This window comes from Herpailurus yagouaroundi, unplaced genomic scaffold (assembly GCF_014898765.1).
Source record: "Herpailurus yagouaroundi ecotype Mexico unplaced genomic scaffold, PumYag 162, whole genome shotgun sequence".
Classification (NCBI taxonomy): Eukaryota; Metazoa; Chordata; class Mammalia; order Carnivora; family Felidae; genus Herpailurus; species Herpailurus yagouaroundi.
In genome coordinates, this window is record NW_024412403.1 from 51,136,492 (window position 1) to 51,162,046 (window position 25,555).

A 25,555-nucleotide genomic window follows, 5' to 3' on the forward strand; every position below is an offset into this window, starting at 1 on the left:
ATAAGAGATAAATGCTGGCATGGATGTGGAGAAAAGGGAACACTTGTGTATTGTTGGTAGGGATATAAATTGGTACAGCCACTATGTAAAACAGTATGGAAGAGTCTGAAAAAATTAAAAATAAAATTACTGTATGACCCAGCAAGTCCACTTCTAGAAATAAATCCAAAGAAAATTAAAACACTAACTTATAAGGTATCTACTCTGTCATGTTCATAGCAGCATTATTTACAACAGCCAAGACATAGAAAGAACCTAAGTGTCCATTGGTGAATGGATATATATATACACATATGTATATGTATACACACACACACACACAATGAAATTTTATTCAGCCATTAAAACAAACAAGGAAATCCTGCCATTTGTGACAGCACGGATGGACCTTACCTTACCATTACATTAAGTAAAATAAGTCAAAGAAAGACAAACACTGTATGCTCTCATATATAGAATCTAAAAACAAATGAGCAACAAAAAACTTTGAAAAAGAGATCAGACTTGTGCCTACCAGGAGCAGAGTGTGTGTGGAAGGGAGGAGGAATTGAAGGAAGGTGATCCAAAGATACAGACTTCCAGGTATAAGATAAATAAGTACTAGAAATGTAAGGTAGACATGATGACTACAGTTAACATTTTTATATGACGTACAAGAAAAATGTTAAGAGTATATCCTAAAAGTTTTCATCACAAGGATAATTTATTTTTCTTTTTTTTTCTTTTCTTTTTATTGTATCTATATGAGACAATGGATGTTAGCTGAGCCTATTGTAATGATTTCACAATAAATAAAGCAAACCATTATGCTGTCTTGTAGGCAGACATTCCTGAGGAGTATCCTCTGATATCTAAACAATGCAGTTTTCCACTATAGCACAATTTTTTCCTATGTACCCTTTAATTAAACTTCACTTTTGAGCAGGAAGAACTAGATGTATGGCAGAAATTAGTAACGAATTCCTTAGCACAATCAGTGCATTGTTCTTGGAGAATCCCTAACTTTTACTTCTTCAGACCTCAAGCTCTCATGCTAACGGTACACCCAGCAGGCTTTCCCCTTCTGTGATTGTTTCCTATCACCACAAATGACATTGCTAATTCAATCCAAATTAATCCTTCATATATTTTATGAAGTAGAACACATTTTACTAAATTTATTTATTTATTTATTTTTTTACAGAAAATTAAACTAAGACACAAAGATCTGTGAATAATCTGATATGGGGTACAGTGCATGACTAGACCTTCATATCAGAGAGTTCCAACTTACACTTTCTTTCCCTTAAAATAGGCAGTTGCATTTATGCCCATGATCCCATTTCAAGGCCAGTATCTGTCTAAACACATTTTTATGGCAAAATTTAGAAGAATTTTGAAGTAAAAACCAAACCAAGCACCTCTCCCCTGATAAAAGAACACGGGTCCTGAAGAAAGGTGTCAAATATTAGCTAATACTTATTACCTATTTGACAGTGTGCATTGCATTATAATTTTGAGTATTGGATGTTTGCTTGGTCATGGTAAGTCATCTTCCTTCTCTGCCTTAGTTTATTGATTTTTGATGTCTAATCATTAGGGTTTATGTCACTGCCTATTTGTACACCCATCAGATATTTCACTAAAACAGAGGATATATTTTTTTTAATCTGCAGTTCTCTATTAATTATGCAGAAATTAGGGAAAGAGATTTCATTTTGAGAATCTGACTAGAAACTACATTTTCTTCCTTTTTGATGTATCATCTTTTGGATACTAGCTCTCACCCAAGGCATTGGAGAGACAGTCTCCTTCTAATCACATTAGGTGATTGGTACCTAGGTTCCTACCAGCCCAGTAGGTTGCTGGGTAGCTTTCATTCTTGCCTACTGCTTCCCTCACAGATTGCTGCTTTTGTGAAGATAAGAGCTTTTCTCACTTTTTTTTTTCTTGAGAGAGTGTAAACATTATGGTTTACTTTTCCACTCCAAATGTCATGTTGTAGTGAAGTTATTAGAATCATTTTTTCCTCCTAATATGCACACATGAAAGGTCATTAACAGTTTCATGTAGAACTTTACTGCAGGCTGATCCTCATTAAGAATCATTTTGCAGGACTCATTGCTTGACATAATTTAGTGTTGGATCAGCAGAGCTGGAGTTCATTTCTCAACAAAGAAGTTACATTTTAACCACCATCATCATTGCATACAATGTGTATATATTTTTAAATGTTTATTTATTTTGAAAGAGAGAGAGAGAGAGAGACAAGAAGGGATACAGACAGAGAGACAGAGTCCCAAGCTAAGCATGGAGCCATATGCAGGGCTCAATCTTGTGACCATGAGATCATGACCTGAGCCCAAATCAAGAGATGCACACTTAACTGACTGAGCCAACCAGGCACCCCTATGATGTATTTTTATTGTATATTTATTATACCTACTAGATGTAAAATTCTCAGTTGGGCACTGGGAAGGATATAAAAGTTTATAATGAACTTACAGTAAAATAATGGAGATGTGTTCAGAAATTACTGTAATATAAGGCAGCATGTTTTACAGTACAAGAGTACTGTTACCACTAAGTACTATGGGGTTCTGGGAAGAGAGTTCATACTTTTATATTTCACATGATTTGGGTTGGGCTTTGAAGGATGAGAGAGATTTTGAGAGTCAGAGATAATATCATAAGTAGACGCATATCATTAGTCAGAATTGATGAAACCCAAAAGATGTCAAAAGAAATGGAAGTCATTCATTTACTTGTAGGGTAGATTGTATCTAGGAGGATAGGATAGTGTGTTTCTAAAACAGACAAAGGGGAGACAGGGAGGAACTTCAGTAATCTATTGAGAATTTATACTTTTCAACATAAGCAATAGGGTGTCACTGAAACATTTAAGCAAGATATTGGTAATGTGATATTATTTTAGAAGGGTTCATTTTTGGCATTGGACAAGATGAGGCTGTGAAGGATTGGCATAAGAATAGAGCAAGGGAGTCCGAGGAGGGAGGGTTTTGATTGGTTTGTATGTAAAATCAGGTAAAAAGTGAAAGATTGATTTGGATGAACCTATGTTTGATTTTATATGTCAGGAAGAAGTATGGCAGAAATAGAAAAGTCAAGGAAAAGGACACATGGAAAGGAAATAAAATTAATTTAAGACCTGCTGAAATGGAGTATCATAGGACATCTATACCAATGTATATATCTAGGAATATAATTAGAATCTAGGTGGCAGGAAGGGTTAATAATAAATATTTGGAAATCTTCAGTATATAACTTAAGATTGAATTTATGAGACCCTATTAAATTACTTAGTAACATACATTTGTGCACATTTACACACACATTTTCTTCTAAGCTCCAACTTCAACTCTTCACATTAAAATAATACCTCATTCATCTGAACTACTCAAATAAGAATTTGTGATCATTTGAAAGCAGCTATGCCATCTGTGAAAAACATAACTTGCCAAGTAAATCCACAGGGTAATCAAATTTGTAGATTGGGGAAAGGAATAGTAAGCCACTCAGGAGAACAAATTGTTTTCAAATATTTAAATGTGTTAGAGGAAAGCAGTCATTACAAAAAAAAAAGGAAGAATCACATATCTTCTTTAATAGATTGCAAACGTCCAGAGGTCAAGAACAACATTTTATATGTAGATCTGGCATACTGATTAAAATACCTTGAGTATTAGAAAATATTTGTTGACTGAAGAAATAATTGGCTACGCTATTTCAACTACTCCTCCCAACATATGCAGTAGTGGTTGGTAGCAAAACCTGCAGAGTTTGTCAGACACAGGATGGAGCACTGGCTATAGCACTTACCACGTACGTGAAAAAATAAACATGTAATTAGAGGAATAGCTATTCCATAGGTTTATAATGAGGGATAAATAAAATAATGCATATGAAGAAAGTAATGAAAAAAATAGTTTAGTCTCAGTAAGTCGAAGATGAAAACTCAATTTGATGTTTATTTAAAAAAATTTTTTTTACATTTATTTTTGAGAAACAGAGTGAGACAAATTACGAGCGGGGGAGGGGCAGAGAGAGAAGGAGACACAGAGTCCAAAGCAGGCTTTAGGCTCTGAGCAAGCAGTCAGCACAGAGCCTGATGTGGGGCTAGAACCAACGAACTGTGAGCTGAAGTCAGACACTCAACCGAATGAGCCACGCATACACCTTTGATAATGTGTATTAATAGAAAGTCACCATTCCTGTTACTCTAGACTCACTCTACTCCTAAAGAGGATGTAGATAGCTATGCATTGATTAGGTTACAATTTGCTGATTGGCTTAACGCTATCATTCAGTGGAGCTTCCACTATTCTGGCACCCACAGGTGGCTAAATTTTGGCATGCTTTCTCCTTTTAAGGAGAGTCTGGAGAACAAAGTCAGCTTTAGAGGCACCTTCACTTTCAGATCTGTCCCTCAGTAAGGACACCTAAGGTCAAAGTCCAGGATGGCTTCATTCCAGGTATGGGTGAGGGTCATTTTCTTTAGCTATGATGTTCATGAGCTGGCTTCCAAAAGGCTGTTATATTCTGCTTGGACTTTGCGCCACTAGAATTGCAGGAGTTTAGTTTAATATTACTACGGATTGAGAGGATTTTTAAAAGAGGCTCTCATACCACTGTCAGTTCCAAGTCTGTGAGTTGACTCTGGTCTGAGTAAAAGAAGCCCACCTATTTGTCTAGTCAAGACATGAGAGACGATATAGCATTTGTGGCCAGATTTCATAGTCATATAGAATTAAAAGGGGGAGAATAGAGAAGTTAACATGATTTCACTTAATCAGGAATTTGAGATATTTTCTCTCTTCCAATCTGTGTTATATATTTATATATTCATTGGTTCCCTTTGCAATATAGTACTTTGTTAGTTTAGTTTCTGTAATGATGTGTATACAAAACCAGATAAACTATCTATAGTAGGAATTCATAATTTATCTATAATATTGTGTGTTCCATAAATATTTATTGAGTATATTCTCTCTGTAAGTCAATATGCTGAGAATTCTGAAGCAAGCCAAAAGGAATTTGATATGCATTGCCCTTATGAAATTTTAAGTATAAATTGAAAGAAAGTCACATAAATAATACACTAAGATGAGGGTAAATAATATTTTGAAATGTGAGAATGATGATTACATTAGCATAAAAATAGATTCCATAGCTCCTTGAAATAGAAGGTGAAGTACTCATTTATAGACACATGTAGGTGGGGATATTTAATAATCAGTTGGAATTACAAGGCTGAAATTGTGAGAAAGGTCAGTGTTAGAGCACAGCAAGCTATGGAGCATATAACCCCAAAGTAAACAAATCCATGAAAGTAAAAACTTTAAAGAAGACTTTTTCTTGGATAGGAGTGTAATATACTTTTTAAACAAGGTCTCACATTATTCTTTGGCAATTCATTCCTTGAAAAACTATTTATTGAGCATTTACTGTGTGTCAGGTAATGTGTGATATTGTGATGAACAAATAATCTATAATCCTGTCCTCAGGGAGTTAACAGTGTAATAAATGACACAAAAAAATAAGCAAGTGAAAAAATATGCTTATTATATGGGGATAAGAACTTTGAAGAAAAATAAAGCAATGTAAGACAGAGAACACTTGAAATTGGGGAGGAGGATTTCTAGTTTGTATAGAAATTTGCTGAAAAAAATCACAAAGCTTGAAAGGTGTGAAACATGTGAATACCTAGAGAAAGAACTTTTCTAGAAGAGAGGATAAGGCATATAAAGTCCCTGAGGTGGAGACATGTGTGGAATGATCCTGTTTAAAAAAATACCAAGAAGGCTAATGCAACTGAAATACAGTCATCAGGTGGAGAGGAGTGAATGCTGAGAGGGCTATAGTAGGTGGAAATATACTGTAAGAATGTTGACTCTTTCTCTGAGTGACATATCATTTTGAGCCAAGGATGAGTAGCATGATCTGATTATAGTCTTACTGTGTGTACACTGAAATCAAGGAGACAAAAGACAAGGCAAGGAGAGGAGATAAAAGTTGATGGCAATAACTCAGGCACAAGATAAGGATGGCCTGGCCCAGCCTGTTAATACACAAGTGGCTAAAAATAATGGTTTCAAGGTACATTTTGAAGGTTAAACAAGTTGAATTTGCTGATTTATTGAGCATGTGGTTTGAGTGAGAGTCAGGATTTTTTTCTCCAGGCAACTGGAATACGTGGGGGTACTGTTTATGACGATGGGAAAGAAAACACATTTTGGGAAACATTTAGAGTTTTGTTTTGAAGATTTTAAGTTTGAGATGCCTACTTTATATCCATGTAAATATGTCAAAAGTCAGTTTAGTATTTGTCTGGATGAAAGTCAAGTCTAGAGATACAAATGTGATAGCTGTCAGAGTATAGAGGGTATTTAAAGCCTTGAGATTTTAGGACTATAAAGACAGTGGGAATAAATAGTAAACGAAGCATCCATGTAGTGGATGAGGGATCCCAGGTGTCTCTGATGTTTACAGAATTTGAACAGGAAATTTGAAACTTAGAAAATACACCCAGTTAGTAAGGAGGAAAACCTGGAGAAAGCAGTGATTTAAAATGTGAGTAAAGTTGTGTGTGTGTGTGTGTGTGTATGTGTGTGTGTGTATTTTTTTTAATGGAGAAACGATTGACCTGTTGTATCAAATAATGCCCATAGTCCAATTAAAATGAAGATTAGGAACGGACCATGGGAGTTGGTATTGGGAAAGTTAATGATGATTTGACCATTAAGTGGGCATGAATGAGTTCAGCTAAGAAAGAGTGGGAGGAGTGTGATACAAGGCATAGAATTTCCCAAAATGATACTCTGTGCTCATTCAGGGTTGCCTGCTGTACTGAAAGAATGTCAGTACTTTCTCCAACAGGGGCACTTTATCATCCAGTAAGCCCCAAGTACAATTCCACAAATAACCAACGTTCAAATCCAATCACACCAAAGTTGTCTATTTCCCCACAAATAAGGAAACTTTCTTAAATCAGAAGATAAAATAGAACATAATGTTTATCCACTGAAACACAGATCTATCCTGTTGACAAGAAAACTGAGTCAGGTTCCTGCATGGCTCTACGGAATGATTGGTGCATGATGAAAAGTTGCCTCCTTTCTTTTGCTGAACTCAATCTTGTAAGTTTCCCTTTCCTCAATAAAACCTATTCCTTAACCCATACTGTGTGATGTAGAATCTGTCTTACTCTCTGCAGAATAAAAGTATATGACAGATTTTTTTGAAACGTGCTATAATATTCTTTTCCCTGAATCCATGTTTCTTTGAAATGTAATTTTTCAGGTCTTTCCATAAAGATGTGGAAACTTTTCTACTCCTTGATTCTGGGCTTGTTTTGACCAGTAGAATGTGGCAAAAAGTGACATTGTGCCTTTTTTTTTTTCAGTTTTATTTATTTGAGAGACACAGAGACAGTCCAAGGGAGGAAACAGCAGAAAGAGAGGGAGAGAAAATCTCAAGCAGGCTCCATGCTGCCAGTGCAGAGCCTGAGGTGGGGCTCAAACTCACAAAACCGTGAGATCATGACCTGAGCCAAAACCAAGAGTCAGTTGCTTAACTGAGACATCCAGGTGCTCCAACACTGTGCCACTTTTGATGATACATCTCAAGAGGTATGGCACACTTTGGCTTGTTATTCAAGTATCTTGTACAAATAAGGCCATTCTGGATATGCCAGAAGATTTATCAGGTTTCTGAAGAAGTATGAATGAGCCCAATGAAGACCAGCAAAAATGCCCAGATGATGGTAGGCTTATGATAAAAACAAATTCTTTTTTTTTTTAGTTGTATGGTTTTATTAACACAAATATGATATGCACATAAGCTGTCTATTCATTTTCTTCACTGTGCAGTCTGGCATTGGGATTCGTGACTCTGATGGTCAGCTGGGCTGCCCTTTCCACAATGGTTTTACAGTTCTTGGAGGAGACATTGTGAGCATCCTCTGCACATCAGCAGCACCTTAAGCTCCTTGACATTGTGGACTAGGAACTTCTGGAAGCCACCAGGCAGCATGTGCTTTGTTTTCTTGTTGCTCCCGTAACCAATGTTGAGCATCAAGATCTGGCCCTTGAATCTTCTGCACACCCTATTGTCAATACCTCTGGGTTTCTGCCAGTTGCGCTTAATTTTGACATATTGGTCTGACTGGTGCCAGATGAACTTCTTGGTACTCTTTTTAACAATCTTGGGCTTCACCAGAGATCTGAGGGCAGCCATGATGCCAAGTTATACATGGCTGTCCAAAACAAATTCTCTTTTATGACACTAAGTTATAGTCTGGTTTGTTACACAGCAGTAGCTAACTCTTATAGAGAGCAGATAGAAAATGTCTTTGAGCTTTCCATAAAGGGATAAAGAGAAATGGAGCAGTAGTTAAAGAAAGTTATGAGAGCAATATTTTTTTTAAATCTTGGCATAAATTAAAATTTACTTTATATACTATTATAAAATGTAAGGGAAAAATAATTTAGAATACAGAACCATTAGAATGTAAATTCCATAACCATTAGAATGTAAATTTTTGAGGTTTCTTTTATTCACAGTTTTTATCTCCAGTGTCTAAAACAGTGTTTTGCATATTACAAATGCTAAATAATATTTTTTAAAATAATCAGTGAATACAGGAAAATATATGGGCACATCTCTGTATGAATGATCTAATAGTATTTTAAATTCTGTATATTAAATACCCAAACTCCTATGGTTATCCACAAAATCTTGTTCTTCTCAGAATTATACTCATGAGTTTCATTTCTATTCACTTATTTATTTATATTTGTGAGGTAAGTTGTACATGCCAGATGCTGGCTTAATTGCTGGGAATGCCTCAGAGATCCTAAGAAACAAGGCCAATTCTTTCAGGAAGCTTGCTATCTTACAGTAGAAGAGAAATAAAAGCAGAAAAATAAAATCAGAAGTATTTAATTAGCTACAATTATGACAATGTAAAAACTCATAAGTTATTTAATAAGGGTTCTATAAAAGGAATTATTATTCTTCAGTTGAATTAACCAGAAATTTAAGAAAACCTTCTGTCCCTCTATCCTCTCTTCTCCTATGCTCAATGAAATCAGTATAGATTCTCAACTCTTTCTTAAATGTCCATTTTCACTGCTTGGTATCAGGGACCAGATCTCAATATATGTTTCTTGAACTATTTCAAAAGCTTTCCAATAATATTTATCTTTCTCTCATTTGTATCAAGTATATCCTGTGCGAAAATCCACAAAAAATAAAGTTTCTCTGTATAGTTCTTTAACATCTAGCCCCAAACTAATTTTCCAAACTCTTTTTAAATGCATTCCTTTACTTCTAGCTTAAGTTGATTCATTAACCCATATTCCAACACAGTCCCTCATTTTCAAACTTAAATTGATTTAGAATATTCATTCAGTATTTGCAAGATCTATGCCTTTTGTGAGTGTGGTTCCTCTTCCTCAAAACTGCTTAATCTATTCTTTTAACTATTGAAATTGTCTGAATTCTTTAATAGACTAATATAATCCTATCATTTCCATGCTATCCATATTGACCTTGTTATTTTATAATTGCTAAGCATTTTCTCTGAACTTATTTTTAATTCTTGAGTATAAAATGTGTCATGCTTTACTTTGTATTGGATTTTAATATTTTCAATTGCATTTCAAGCACTATGTTTTGTGTTATTCATTGGCAAAAATTACACTGATTGTATTTGAGAATACCTATTCTGTTCCACTGTGCTTACTAGATGTCCAACAGCTAGGTCCAATTTATTGATTTTAGAATGCCATGTCAATTATAATTTCTTAACTAGGACTCAATTGTCCTAATCCAGAAGTTTGTAGGTATTCATAAATCATAATAGGTAACTTAAAAATATTAACTAATTCCAATTTTATTAATAAGGACAAAGGAAGTAAGTGATACCGTCTACAGAAGACAACTTTGAGTACACAGACAGATAATGCATTAGCCCTGTGTTGGGGATGCAGGGAGAGTGAGGAGTAGATATGGCAAACAGAAAATACTGTATTATTTTAAAGGGTCAGAAATTACAGCAATATTTCCAGATCTTTCCCCACTGTTGACAAAGTATAACTGATCTCATTTAGGTATATACGCATTTCTACAAATAGTATTTTCCCATGTGTCTGAAATTGTAAGCAGTAATTATATCTAAGATAAAAGGAGACCCTATGTTTCTTTGTAACTTATAAGGGTGAGGGGAGAATGAGAAATCTAAGCCATTTTCTTTAGAAGATGAGTGGAAACAGGAACAGTAACGCTAAAGATGGATATTTTAAACAGGCAATGCTACTCTGTTAGAGTCATGGCTGTAATTTACAATCTCTGACATCACTTCACTTAGTATGCAAATATTATCATTTTGTCTGATTAATATTACTCTTACATCAAAGGCTGTTTCTGCATCTGTAACAGGACAGCTCAATGTGGCCAGAAAGAACACTTTCCTTTTTTGATTTTTTATTCCATTTTAAATTCAAGACAGTTCATCTTTAGTGCTGCTGCGCAGTCCTGCCACATTTCTCTCTTTTAATTCCTCTCACCTTCTAAAATTTGACTGTTTCCAGGCTAAGTCTTGGTATCTATTCTCTACTTACACATGACCTTTTATTATGTCATTCCATCTTGTGCCTTTAAATCTTTTGTTTCTGCTGATATGCATATTTTCATATCCAGTTTAAACCTGTTTCCTGACCTACCAACTTCTATACAACTGCCTGTTCAGTATCTTCATCTGTACATTAAGCACCTCACATCCAACATGTCTAAACATGTCTCCCCAAGTGTATTTTTTTTTAATATTTTTAGTGTTTGTTTATTTAAAAAATTTTTTTTAATGTTTTATTTATTTTTGACAGAGAGAGAGAGAGAGACAGAGCATGAGCGGGGGAGGGTCAGAGAGAGAGGGAGACACAGAATCCAAAGCAGGCTCCAGGCTCTGAGCCATCAGCACAGGCGGGCTCGAAGCAGGCCTCAAACTCACAGACCTCGAGATCATGACCTGAGCCAAAGTCAGATGCTTAACTGACTGAACCACCCAGGTGCCCCTCCCCAAGTCTATTTCTTCTACAACCATCTCTGCACTGTGAAATAAACTCATTCCAGTTGATCAGATCAAAAATACTTGCCTCGTTTTTCTTTTTGATTACATCCTATGTCAGCAAATCTGTTAGCACTACTTTCAAAACATACACATAATCAAACTGTCTTATGTCTGTAACTGTAAACTGTAAACTGTAGCATGGCATTGTTATCATCATTGTCCTAGCCAACATCTGCTCTTTCCTCAAATTATTTCCATTACCCCAAGTGCTTGGAACAGTTATAAATGTATTTTATCTCAGCTCCACATCTACTCTTTGGTACCTAATCTGTGATAATACACTTGTGTTCTTTTCCTTTTTTTTTTTTTTTTTTTTTTTTTTTCATTTCTCCTTTATAGTGAACATAAGACTAAGCTCTATCTGTCGAGAATGTTGGAGGGATGCTATAGAACAAAATGGGCTTCCCCCCCCACCCCGATTCTCATGTATTGTGTTTTTGGAAAATACTACTGTCACATGCTTTGCCAGTGGTGTGGGAGTATGAAAATATTTGGTGGTGCTGTTTCCAGCCATGGACCTAGGATGCTCTTTTCTGTGTTGACTGCCTTCCTGGTACCCTTCCAATATGGAGACTGCATGTTCCTGGCCTCACACCCACAACTGCTCTCGGACTCCCTCTGCATGTCTGCTTACCAGTCCTAATTTACTTGTGCCCCAGAGGGGTTTTTCTTGCTTGCCCAGTGATGACGCAACAGTCCTGTTCCTAAGTTCCAATGAACTTCTTGACTATACAACAGGCTACAGAGGTCCAACTTCCATTTGAGTGGAGGGGGGCCTCCTTATAAGTTTGTTCTTCCTTAGGTCTGCTGCCTTAGCCCTTACCCTTTAGAGTTCTCTTTACCTCATATTTATTCTTCTATCATTGATTCAGAGGTAATTTTTATATTAAATTTACACTGTTCAATTAACTGTGTCCTTTCAATCTCCTCTTTGGACCCAAACTGGTAACATTGCTCTCCCTGCTAGTTTTGTCCTACAGTCTCTTTAATTTACAGTAGTCACAGAGATTCTCTGAAAATTCAGACTTCAGATTAGGTCATTCCCTAGATCCAAGCACTCCGATAAAGTCCTATTTCATACAGAATATAACTCAAAGAGGCATTTATTATTTGGCATCTACTCTTACTCTCTCTGGTGCACGGACTTCCTTGCTTTTTCTTGAAAACAACATACCAAGATGTTTTTATTTCAACATCAATGACCTTGCTATTTGCCTAACCTTTTGCCCAAGTGTCCACATGTCTCAGTACTTCATTTCCTCTAGTTCTTTTCTCAAAGTTATTTTCTCTGAGAGGCTTTTCCTGGATACTTGATATAAAACACCAAGTACCCCCCACCTCCATCCTGTACCAATCCAGCACACTGTCTCTCTGACCTTGATTTTCTTCATGATACTTTGGGCTATATTAAAAAAATAACTTGTTTTCAACAAAAATGCAAGGTAGAGATTTTGTTTTCTTTACTACTATTTCTTCAGCATCTAAATAATTCCTGACACATATAGGTGCTCAATACATATTTGTTGATGAGTGAATTTATTTTTGAGATTACTTTTGGGCACCTTCAGAATAATAAAGACAGAAGCTATCATTTTGGCTCGTAAGAGTCAAATAGGGTCGGATTTATTTTTAGTTTTAAGTCATTTGAGGACAAGGACAATGTCCTAGTCATACCCTTGTCTCTGATCTCAAGCATGGTCAATCTACATTATGTTTTTTTTTCTTCTTTAAAAAAAAAATCAACTTCATTGAAATATAATTGAAAAATAAAATGGAAAGATATTTATAGTGTACTTTATGGGGAGTTGATATACATGTACATTATGGAAGGATTCACCCCATCTAGTTAATTAACATCCATCACCTCACTTTGTTTTTGTTGTTGTTGAGAATATGCAAGTTCTATACTCTTAGAAAATTTCAATTATACAATATAGGGTTATCAGCTGTAGTCTCCATGTTTTACATTAGGTCCTCAGAACTTGTTCATATTATAGGTGAAAGTTTGTGCAATATACTAACCTCTGTTTCCCATGTCTGGTCCCCAGTCCCTATAACTACTTTTCTATTGTTTCTATGAGTTTGGCTTTTATTTTAGATCCCACAGATAACTGATACCATGTAGTCTTTGTCTTTGTTATTATGTAGTCTTTGTCTTTATTATGTAGTCTTTGTCTTTCTCTGCCCACCTTATTTCACTTGCATTATGCCTTCAAGATCCATCCCTGTTTTTGCAAATGTCAAGATTTCCTGCTTTCCCATGCCTGAATAATACCCCATTGTATATGTGTATTACATCTTCCTTTATACAATTTCCTATACAATTCCTATACAATTTCCTTTGTATAAATACCCAGAAGTGGGATTCCTAGATATGGTAGTTCTATTTGTAATTTTTTGAGGAATCTCTATAATGCTTACAGTCTGTTGTTAAATTCAGGTGAAATTGGGGTGTCTGGGTGGCTTAGTCGGTTGAGAATCTGACTTTGACTCAGGTCATTATTTCATGGTTTGTGACTTCAAGCCCCACATCAGGCTTGGTGTGGTCAGCACAGAACCTGCTTTGGATCCTCTGACCCCTCCTTTTCTGCCCCTCCTTGCTTGCGATCTCTCAAAACAAAATAAACATTAATTTATTTTTAATTTCAGGTGAAACTGGTATGAAATAATAGCCTTAAAAATTCATCCTTTACATAATTAATTTTATAATAGCTTGATGCAGATACTGCTCCTTTGACTAATACATCTACAGAATCTCCTGTTTCCATTGTAATGGTGGTTCATAATATTTTTGATTTTTATCAAGTGATGCTAGTGTCTTAATCTAACTGATTTTTAGGTTGTGAAATAAACCAACATTAAGGCCACATGATTTAGCGTCAATCTGCTCATGTTGATGCATAACTCATGGTTTTTAGGCTTATAAAGTAGAACACTAACCAAATTTCCCCTTCTAAATTTGAGAGTATGAGGTGGAATTATGTCAGTAGCAGGGACATGTGTATAAAAGTGATTTTTTTTACTGTTTATCTAAGAAAAAAATTACATTATATTTTGAAAAATTTAATTTATGATTTTCTGCCATAAAATACATAACCCTTCAAGAATGAATTTTCTTCCCCCCCATTCTTAAGAAATATTTCCAGAATGTCTAAGTGACAGCTTCCAAACGTTATTGTTCTCACTGGTGACTCCAGTTCAAACAGAATAAGATCCAAGAGAGATGTTAGAGGCAGAGATAATTAAGTAAAAGGGAGAACAATAGTACTGGGTGATAGAAGAACTGCAAAAGAATCAAGCTCTGAAATGTTTAAGTTAATAGGAAATTTTCTTCTGCTATAGATCAAACAGTTCTGATAATCCCAGCCACTTTGATGTACTGGTAATATAGAGACCCTGAATGTGAGGGAAGAGTCACTATCCTTGCAGGCAACTCTAGTTAATCTAATTTACATGGAAGTTCTTCACTCAAGTAAAAACAGGCATTTCGCAAGTATACCAATTATACAAATCTAATAGTGACCTATGTTAGAGTTAGAAATGTTAGAGTTGTTGTCAAGTCATATAGTAGCAAATATTTAGACCATTTGAACATTCACTATTAAAGTGCTTCAATAATATGCATCAGTTGGGAGAATGTCAGGTGAACACAGTTGGATATGAAAAAATGCAATGATATGATTTTAATTGATCAGAGTTTTGAAAGTCAGAGTTTGCAAAATGAGTCTTTTCTGCCTCCAAAGTCATTTTGTTTATATAGATAAATATAATTTCTGTGACATTTATCAGCAAGTGATCATTATATGCATTTAGATTATTCAATATAACTTAAACTGGATATATAGAGTGAAGTGCAAAATTAATTCATGAGTATTCAGAAAATTCGGAATTGGTGCACATATGAACTTAGCCAAAATTATAGGGAAAAAATTGTCTAATTTGTAACTGAAGTGGCATACAGTGCTTGGTGAGACTGAAGGGCATGCAATTGCAATTCAGGATAGGTTGATTGGCACTAAAAATAATTGCAAGTACATAATGAGAATAAACTTCCTTGATGAAATAAGCAGATGATATATAGTGTCTAACAAGACAATAGGACATGTAATTGGATGATGTACCGTGTTTCTTGTTGTAGATTAGGTAAACGTGCACAAAAGTGTTACTATCATACACATCAAAATTGGATTTCAGCTACAAAGTCTCAAATGGATTAATACAGGATTAAAAATAAGACAAGTATTAGTTCAAAAGAGTTCTAAAAAGGAATAGAGAAAATACTGTGATTATTGGCAAGTCATTCCACCATGTGAAGAATTTAACAATGGAATCCATATTGTTGTTGTATATTGCAGCAATTAAGTATGGATTGAGAAGATATTTACACATTTGGAAATGACAAAGGAATTCCATTTTAGAGCAATTGACTAGGAAGGAAATTGTAAAGGTCACTGTGTATAATCTTTTGCCGTGTGTGTGTGTGTGTGTGTGTGTGTGTGTGTGTATACACACACAGATATCTGTATATATATGGACAGAATAAGTATACAAATAAAAGTATTTTTTCATGCTTAAAAATACTGCACCCATTACAAAATACTAGATTATTAAGAGATTTACCTATAAAGTAACTAAACAGGGTATCTATATACTTGACTCATTGTACTTTTTTGCAGTTTTTAAATTATGACATATCACTGAAAACATTCTCCTAAATTAGTCATGAAAAAATCTTAAAGATTTGAATTGATTATTCTAATGAAGAAACCAAGGAGGGATTTGATTAAATCTTTGCTATGTTAGAAGCATTTCTATCAAGTTCGTGAAGATCAGTTTTTAAAAGTGTACCAACTAAAAGAATGTGAACTTAAATTAAAATCCAAATAGTTGTCATTAATTACATTCAAATGCTCAGATAACACAAAGACCTGTAGCAATAAGAAATGATCAGCTGTTGCAACCTGAAGCTGAATCTGACCTAGATCAGCAGAACTCTTCCAACAGACCCATGGGCTCATGGAGAATAAATGGTTATTATTTTGAGATGCTAAGTTTTGGGGTATTTGATTATAATTTTTTTTGTTTTAGCAATAGTTGATTTTTATGTGATAGCACGTGTTTTCATAAGGTTTCTTTTTTTTTTTTTAATTTTTTTTTCAACGTTTTTTATTTATTTTTGGGACAGAGAGAGACAGAGCATGAACGGGGGAGGGGCAGAGAGAGAGGGAGACACAGAATTGGAAACAGGCTCCAGGCCCTGAGCCATCAGCCCAGAGCCTGATGCGGGGCTCGAACTCACGGACCGCGAGATCGTGACCTGGCTGAAGTCGGACGCCCAACCGACTGCGCCACCCAGGCGCCCCAACATAAGGTTTCTAATATAATAATGCTGAGTAACAATGACAACAAAAAGCACACCTCAAGGGCTTATGTAAAAACAACTTTTTTTCTACCCTCACTCAGGCATTTTTGGATTAGCTGTGTGGCTTTGTTCAGGTTTCAAGTTCGTTTCAGATCACTTCTACGTCTCTCAATCTGGGAATAGAACATGATCTTTTCATGGCAGAGGACAAAAGGGCAAGAGGGAAGACAAACATGAAAGCAATCTAGTACATCTCTCATGTTTGCTCACTTCCTTAATGTCAAGCAATTCATGTGGTCATTCCCAATGTTGGGGAGAGTGGAAGGAAATACAGTCTGCTGTGAGACAGAAGGAGATAGGGAAGTAAGTAAATATTTGCTGAACAATTATCTATCACATCATACATTACTTGCATTGATTTCTATGTTGAGGTTTCAGGGTAAAGGCTGATAAAGAGAGGATATCAGAACCCATGATCTTCAACTTCTTTTTCTCACTCCCACAGCAAGTGGTCTTAAAGGTGTGTAGAGCCGATGTTCTTCAAGGAGACTTTGTTTTCCGAAAGGTGCACTCTTGCCAAGAAAAAAGTTGTGAGTAAGTTTTCAGCCTACTCAGGAATGTTTTCTCCTTCAGAATTCCATGTAAATCCTATCAGACTCAGGGCAACATTCCTTTATCATTATAGATCTGAATTTATTATCATTCTTTCTTATATTTCTCACATCTGTATCACCTATTTTTTAAGTTTATTTATTTATTTTGAGAGAGAGGGAGAGACAGAGAGCACGTGAATGAGTGGGGGAGGAGCAGAGAGAGAGAGAGAGAGAGGGAAAGAGGGAGACTCCCAAGCAGGCTCTGTGCTGTCACCAACAGTGAGATCATGATTGAGCTGAAACCAAGAGTCCAATGCTTAACTGACTGAGCCATCCAGTCACCCCTCTCTCACCTATTTATTATTTATTTATTTATTTTTAATGTTTATTCACTTTTTGAGAGACAGAAAGAGACAGAGAGTCAGTAGGGGAGGGGCAGAGAGAGAGGGAGACACATAATCCAAAGCGGGTTCCAGGCTCTGGGCTGTCAGAACAGAGCCCGATGTGAGGCTTGAACCCATGAACCGTGAGATCATGACCTGAGCCAAAGTCAGATGCTCAACCGACTGAGCCACCCAGGTGCCCCTCACCTATTTTTAATACTAAAATATTACAACCCGATAGTGATCCCAAACTTTGATTTTAGCATGAGTGTATTATTGTTTTGGAGGTATAAAGGTACATGCCTGTCTGATTTACTGAATCACAAGTTCTGTGAAGGCAGAGAAAATATATTGCTCATCTTTTACCCCCAGTATCTGGTTCACTCACTGGCCTCCTGTAAGTGCTCAGTGAACACTGACTGGGATCCATTTGTCTGAGAGAAGCACCTACTCCTGTCACACAGACACTCCCCTCTTAAAGTTCAAAAAACTACTTTAACACATTGTTTTTTTTATAATAATTGGAATAAAATCAATTCCAGATACCACACATACCCTCTGGATATGCTGTATAATTATTTTTAATATTATTAGATTATATGATTGTGTGATAATCACTTGACTTTTTTTTTTTTACAATTACTAAACTAATTAGTTCAAATATATGTGCTATTGAACCTAATGATAGGATTTCCTCTTCCACATTACCTCCACATTCATCCTCTTATGAGAACATTTATCTATAATAATCCATTTGTCTTGGGACCTAATGAATATTTAGTCCTTGACTTTGCCTTATACATGACCTCATCTGAGTTCTCCCTTTTTTTTCTTCATCTACTCTAGATTGCAACTATTGAAACTTCCTTTTTTATTCTAACACATGGTTGTATTTTATTTCCAATGTCATATTCTGTTGCTGGTTGCTGTCCAAGAGTGCCTTTGTAAATACTTTATTTTATTGTAAGGACAAGCATTGCTTTCCTCTTTGTGCTAAATATTCTGAGGACTCAGAGGGTTCTTTTTAAAAATTTTTTTAAATTTTTTTTTCAACGTTTATTTATTTTTGGGACAGAGAGAGACAGATCATGAACGGGGGAGGGGCAGAGAGAGAGGGAGACACAGAATCAGAAACAGGCTCCAGGCTCCGAGCCATCAGCCCGGAGCCTGACGCGGGGCTCAAACTCACGGACCATGAGATCGTGACCTGGCTGAAGTCGGACGCTTAACCGACTGCGCCACCCAGGCGCCCCTAAAAATATTTTATAAAGTTTATTTATTTTGAGAGACAGAGATAGTGGAGGAGGGAGAGGGAGGGAGGGAGGGGGAGGGAGAGAGAGAGAGAGAATCCCAGCCAGATTTTGTGCTGTCAGTGCTGAGCCTGATTCAGAGCTCGGACTCATGAACCGCAAGATCACTACCTGAATCAAAACCAAGATTTGTACCCTTAACTGACTGAGCCACCCATGCACCTCTCAGAGTACTGTTTCATATTGTGTTTCTTGAGTATTTCTTAAAAAATAACAAAACGTTTTTAGAGGAAGATGGTGGTAGAGTAGGAAGACCCTAGGCTTGTCTTGTCCCATGAACACAACTAGATAACTATCAAATTATCCGAAATACCCCAGAAATTGACATAAGGACTGACTGAACAAACTCCATAGTTAAAGGGAGAAAAGAGGTCAGTGTGAAGAAGTTAGGAAGTGCAGAGACAGGGTTTAGGGAAGAAACAGATTATGGGTGCTGTGGAGGGGAGGGAGAAGGGCAAGAAAGAAAGGAACACAGGGGAACACATAAGGAGAACATTTCCCCAAAGCTATTGGCTTGGAAACTGAGAGGGGATGAATTTCATGAGTTCTTGCAATACAGGGTTAAAGCCTAGAGTTTTAAGGTCAGCAGGTTTGGCTGCAATAGAGCCCTGAGGGCATTGTACTCCTTCTGGAGAAGGCAGCAAACCACCTGGAGGTAGATGGCATGGAAACAGTGAACTGAACATTTGGGGCACGATGTGGAGAGATGATTCACTCTTCTCAGAGCACATCCCTGAGAAGCAGCATTCACAGAGACCACTCTCTGGAAATGGCAAGTGTCATTTCCTTTCCCTCCCCCTCAGAATACACAGAACCACCTGTGGAAAGCAGCTCACCCCTGACACTGGCTGCCTAACTTGCTTACACCAAGCCCCACACCCCTGTGCTTTGACAAGGAAACAATGGTTTTGAATGACACACTGGAACATATGGACTTAACAGATATATGTTCAGAATGTTTGATCCTAAAACAACAGAATACACATTCTTTTCAAGTATACATAGAACATTCTTCAGAATGTATCACATATTAGGTCACAAAAGAAGCCTGAACAAATACAAAAAGATAAAAATCATACCATTCACCTTTTTTGACCCCATGCTATGGAACTAGAAGTCAACCACAAGAAAAAAATTGGAAAGACTACATATACATAGAGGTTAAATAACATCTTACTAAACAATGAATGGGTCAACCAAGATATCAAAGAAGAAGTTTTTAAAAATATATGGAAACAAATGAAAATGAAAGCACGATAGTCCAAGACCTTTGGGATACAGACAAAAGCAGTTCTAAGAGGGAAGTCTATAACAATACAAGCCTACCTCAAGAAGGAAAATCTCAAATAAACAAACTAATCTTACACCTAAAGGAGCTAGAAAAAACAAATGAAGCATAAAGCAGCAGAAGGAAAGAAATAATATAGAGCAGAAATAAATGATATAGACACTAAAAAAAAAAAACCCAATAGAAAATATCAGTGAAATCAGGAACTGGTTTGAAAAAATTAATAAAATTGATAAACCTCTAGTGACACTTATCAAAGAAAAGAGAAAGGACCCAAATAAATAAAATCAAAATGAGAGAGGAGAATCAGCAACCAACACCACAGAAATACAAACAATTATAAGAGAATATTATGAAAAACTTTATGCCAAAAAATTGGATAATGTTGAAGAAATGGAGAAGTTCCTACCAACATATAAACTACCAAAACTGAAACAGAAAGAAATAGAAAATTTGAACAGACCAATAACCAGCAAAGAAATTGAATCAATAATAAAAAAAACTCCCAACAAACAAAAGTCCAGGGCCAGATGACTTCCCAGGGGAATTCTACCAAACATTTAAGGAAGAGTTAATACTTATTTTTCTCAAATTATTGCAAAAAATAGAAAAGGAAAACTTCAAAATTCATTCTATAAAGGCAGCATTTCCCTGATATGAAAACCAAATAAAGATTCCACTAAAAAAGATCTTAAGATCAATATCCCTGATGAGTATGGGTGCAAAAGTTCTCAATAAAATACGAAGAAACTGAGTCCAAAAATACATTTTAAAAAATTATTCACCACATTCAAGTGGGATTTATTTCTGAGTTGCAAGCATGGTTCAGTATTTGCAAGTCAATCAATGTGATACACTACATTAATAAAAGAAAGGATAAAAACTATATGATCATTTCAATAAATGCAGAGAAAGCATTTAACAAAGTACAACATCCATTTATGATAACAAAAAACAACCCTCAATAAAGTAGGTTTAGAAGGAACATACTTCAACATAATAAAGGTGATCTATGAAAAACCCACAGCTCATATCATCCTCAATGGGGAAAAACAGAGTCAGAAACAAGACAGATCACCACTATTATTTGACATAGTACTGGAAGTTCTAATCACAGCAATAGACAACAAAAAGAAATAAAAGGCATCCAAATCGACAAGGAAGAAGTCAAACTTCCACTATTGGCAAACAACATAATACTCCATGTAGAAAACCCAAAAGACTCCCCTGAAAATTTCTAGAACTGACAAATTCAGTAGTCGCAGGATACAAAATCAAAGTAAAGAAATCTGCTGCATTTCTACACCCCAATAATGAAGCAGGAAAAAGGGAAATTAAAGGAATCAATCCCATTTACAATCACACACACACAAAAAAAAACCTAAGGTAACTTAGGAATAAACCAAAGAGATGCAGGACCTGTACTCTGACAACTATAAAACGTTGTTGAAAAAAACTGAAGATAGCACAAAGAAATGAAAATATATTCCATGCTCATTGATTGGAAGAACAAACATTGTTAAGATGTGTATACTAACCAAAGAAATTTACACATTTAATGCAATCCCTACTAAAATGTCACCAGCATTTTTCACAGTTAGAACAAACAATTCTAAAATTTGTATTGGAACAACAAAGGATCCTGAATAGCCACACACACACAAAAAAATCTTCAAAAAGAAAAGCAAAGCTGAAGGCATTACAATTTTAGGCTTCAGGCAATATTACAAAGCTGTAGTCATCAAGACGACATGGTACTAGAACAAAAACATACATAGATCAGTAGAATAAAATAGAAAACCCAGAAGTGAACCCCCACTATATGTTCAACTAATCTTTGACAAAGCAGTAAAGAATATCCATTGGAAAAAGGACAGTCTCTTCAACAAATGGTATTGGAAAAACTGGACAGCAACATGCAAAAGACTAAAACTAGATCACTTTCTTATACCATACACAAAAATAAATTCAAAATGGATGAAAAACACCTGAAACCATAGAAACCCTAAAGGGGAACACAGGCAGAAATCTCTTTGACCTTGGCTATAGCAACTTCTTTCTAGATATGTCTCCTGAGACAAGGGAAACAAAAGCAAAGATAAACTATTGGGATTTCATTAAAAAAAAAAAAAATAAAAAAAAAAAAAAGGTATCAACACACCAAGAGAAACATTCAAGAAAACTAAAACATACAAAATGGGATGAGGTATTTGTAAATGGCATGCCCAGTAAAGGATTAGTATAACAAATATGTAAGGAAATGATACAACTCAACACCCCAAAATGAATAATCCAATTAAAAAATGGGTAGAAGACACGAATAGACATTTTTCCAAAGAAGACATAGAGATGGCCAACAGACATATGAAAAGATGTTCAAAATCATTGATCATTAGGAAATTAGAAATCAAAACTGCAATGAGATATCACTTCATACCTGTCTGAATGGCTAAAATCAGTAACTCAAGAAACAAGTGTTAGCGAGGATGCAGAGAAAGAGGAACACTCTTACACTGGTGTTGGGAAAGCAAACTGGTGCATCCATTCTGGAAAACAGTATGGAGGTTCCTCAAAAAGTTAAAAATAGAACTGCCCTGCGATCCAGCAGTTGCACTACTAGATATTTACCTGAAGAATACAAAAATACTAAATCAAAGGGATAGATGCACTCCAATGTTGGTAGTGGCATCATCTACCATAGCCAAATTATAGAAATAGTCCAAATGTCCATCACCCGAAGAATGGACAAAGAGAGTATGGTATATACATACAATGGGATGTTAATCATAAAAAATGTATAAAATCTTGCTATTTACAATGACATGGATGGAATGAAAGAGTATTATACTAAGTCAAAATAAGTCAGTTGGAGAAGGTTAAATACCATACGATTTCACTCATGTGGAATTTAAGAAACTATAAAAACAAGCCAAGGGGAACATGAGAGACAGAGAGGGAGGCAAACCAAGAAACAGACTCTTAACTATAGAGACCTAATGGTTACCAGAGGGGAGGCGGGTGGAGAGATGGGTAAAATAGATGATGAGGATTAAGGAGTTCATACACTGGAGAGAGCACCAGGTGTTATATGGAAGGGTTGAATCACTATATTGTACACCTGAAACTAATATTATACTTTATATTCACTAACTGGAATTTAAATAAAAACTGTAAAAAATAATGAAACATTCCAATTCTTCTTGGCATCAATCTTTGGTTGTAGTTACACCTTTCATTCTGACTTTCTGGCCTAGTTCTGAAGTTCTTAATTCTTTTCAATCATGATTTCACTGAATATTAAATATAACATATTTGTCCTTCTGCCTAACTTCTCTTATCAGCTTACCTTTGAATTACTGTAATCATTTGCATTTTGGTTCCACAAAGATCTGACATCAATTTTAATAACATATTTTCAACCTTAACTATTTCCCCTATTTTCTCTTGCTCCCTCATTTTTTTTCACTTTTAGTTTTATATATATCCTTAGAACTACTCTTAGAAGTCTTCAAAAAATTAAAACATGATTTACCTTCTACACTTTCTACTTCTTACATGAAACACAAACATCATTTTCTTCATTTCTCCATTAAGCTGTAAATTAACTAAATTACTGCACAATTTCCCCTCAGCATCTAGCTACCATTTCTACCATTCTTCTGAAAATAGACTCTTGCTGGTAGGAAATAATCTCCCAAATATAAAACACAATGAATTTTGAGGCTTCCTCATCTTCCCCTCTCTCAGGACAATTTGGCACTGCTACTGATAATCCTGGTTCTCTCACCTCCCTAAACATTTTCTCTCTCAGGTTTTCCCTTCATTTACCCTTTGCAAAATGTGAGCCTTTCTGATAGTTGAGTCACTTGCCCTCTCCTCAACTATTCTCTTTGCTCCTTCAGAAAACTCCCGTACTCCAAAAAGTGTCTTTTTCTCCTTGTCCCTAGTGGCACATCCCAAACAACCTATCAACTGTTTCTTCAAAGATATCATCCTGTGCCACTCCGGACTCGTTCCATGTTTACCACTAATTTTTACCACTTAATTTTCTCATTTTCATAAAGATCCCTGCTATTTCTGCTATTAACACTCTAAGTCTTGGTTACAATAGCTAGCGTGCTCGCTTCGGCAGCACATATACTAAAATTGGTTACAATAGCTAGTGTTTATCGAGCCCCTGCTGTGTTGGATAGAGTCGGTATTCTTCTTAAGCAAAATCTGTCATTTTACTCTTTTGAGGACCTATAGACCTTTCCTTATCCTGATGCCTCTCAAAATTTTCTATAGACATATATTCAGTTAAAATTGATGTTCTGCCCTAAGCCTTTCTAAATTTTTTTTTTTAACATTTATTTATTTTTGAGAGACCGAGAGAGGCAGAGTAGGAGCAGGGGAGGGGCAGAGAGAGAGGGAGACACAGAATTCCAAGCAGGCTTCAGGCTCCAAGCGGTCAGCACAGAGACCGAAGCGGGGCCGGAACTCACAAACCGCGAAATCTGAGCCACCCAGATCTGAACCACCCAGGCGCCCCTGCCCTAAGCCTTTCTAAAAATATTGTACTCTCTTCTAGAATATATTTGCTCATCCTCCAGTCTTCTAATTGTTGGAGTGTTTCAGAGTTTAGTTCTGAAATTTATTTTCTATTATATCTACACCTGCCCCCTGAGTAATCTCATAAATCATGAATATTCAAATATTTATAATTCCAGCACCAGCCTCTTGCTTGAAATCTAGCCACTTACATCTACATTTCTATTTAACATCTTTACTTCAGTTTCTAATAACCAACTCAAACTTAACATGTTCAAAACCAAACTCTTGGTGAATATATCCCTCAACGGTGCCCAAATCCTGTTTTACCAGGAGTCTTCTTCATCTCAATAAGTCACAGTTTCACTCTTTCACTTGTGGAGGTCATAAAAAAATAAAAAATAAAATAAAATAAATCACTCCTTTTACATCCAAATACCAATCCTGTTAACTGTATTTCAAAATATATCCAGAGCTCTCCATTTCTTACCACTTTCACTGCTACCATCCTTACAATTATTTTTAATCTCTTATTTGGATTATTGCAAGAGTCTCCTAACCAGGTCCTCTGTCTTCACTCTTTTTCACCTACAACCTATTTTCCACTCATCAGTCAGAATACTGCTAAAACTTCCTCCTCTGCTCAAATCACTGCAGTGAAGGTCCTTAAAATGTGCTACAGGGTCCTGCCTATTACCACTGACTTTTAGAGTGCTCTCTCAGACCACATCTCCTATCATTATCTCTCTTGTTCCTTTTGTCAAGATCAGTGTTTAGATCATTCTAAAACCATAGGATGGGGGGTGATCTTGGACCACTCCCTCCCAGGCAGGGACATTAGCATTATCTGGAGGTAGGGTATATTTACAGGAGGTCGCTACTGGCATCTGGTAGGGAGAAGTCAAGGATGCTGCTAAACATCCTACAAAGCCCAAGACAATTCCCCACAACAGTTATCTAG

General features: G+C 36.0%; 1 long non-coding RNA gene and 1 pseudogene across 1 annotated transcript in view; both read right to left on the reverse strand.

The window, feature by feature from the left end:
• The window catches only part of LOC121036182 (uncharacterized), a 141,037-nt gene that overhangs the window by 47,141 nt on the left and 68,341 nt on the right, over nt 1-25,555 (reverse strand). The window lies entirely within an intron of this gene.
• LOC121036181 (60S ribosomal protein L32-like) lies at nt 7,795-8,243 on the reverse strand (annotated as a pseudogene).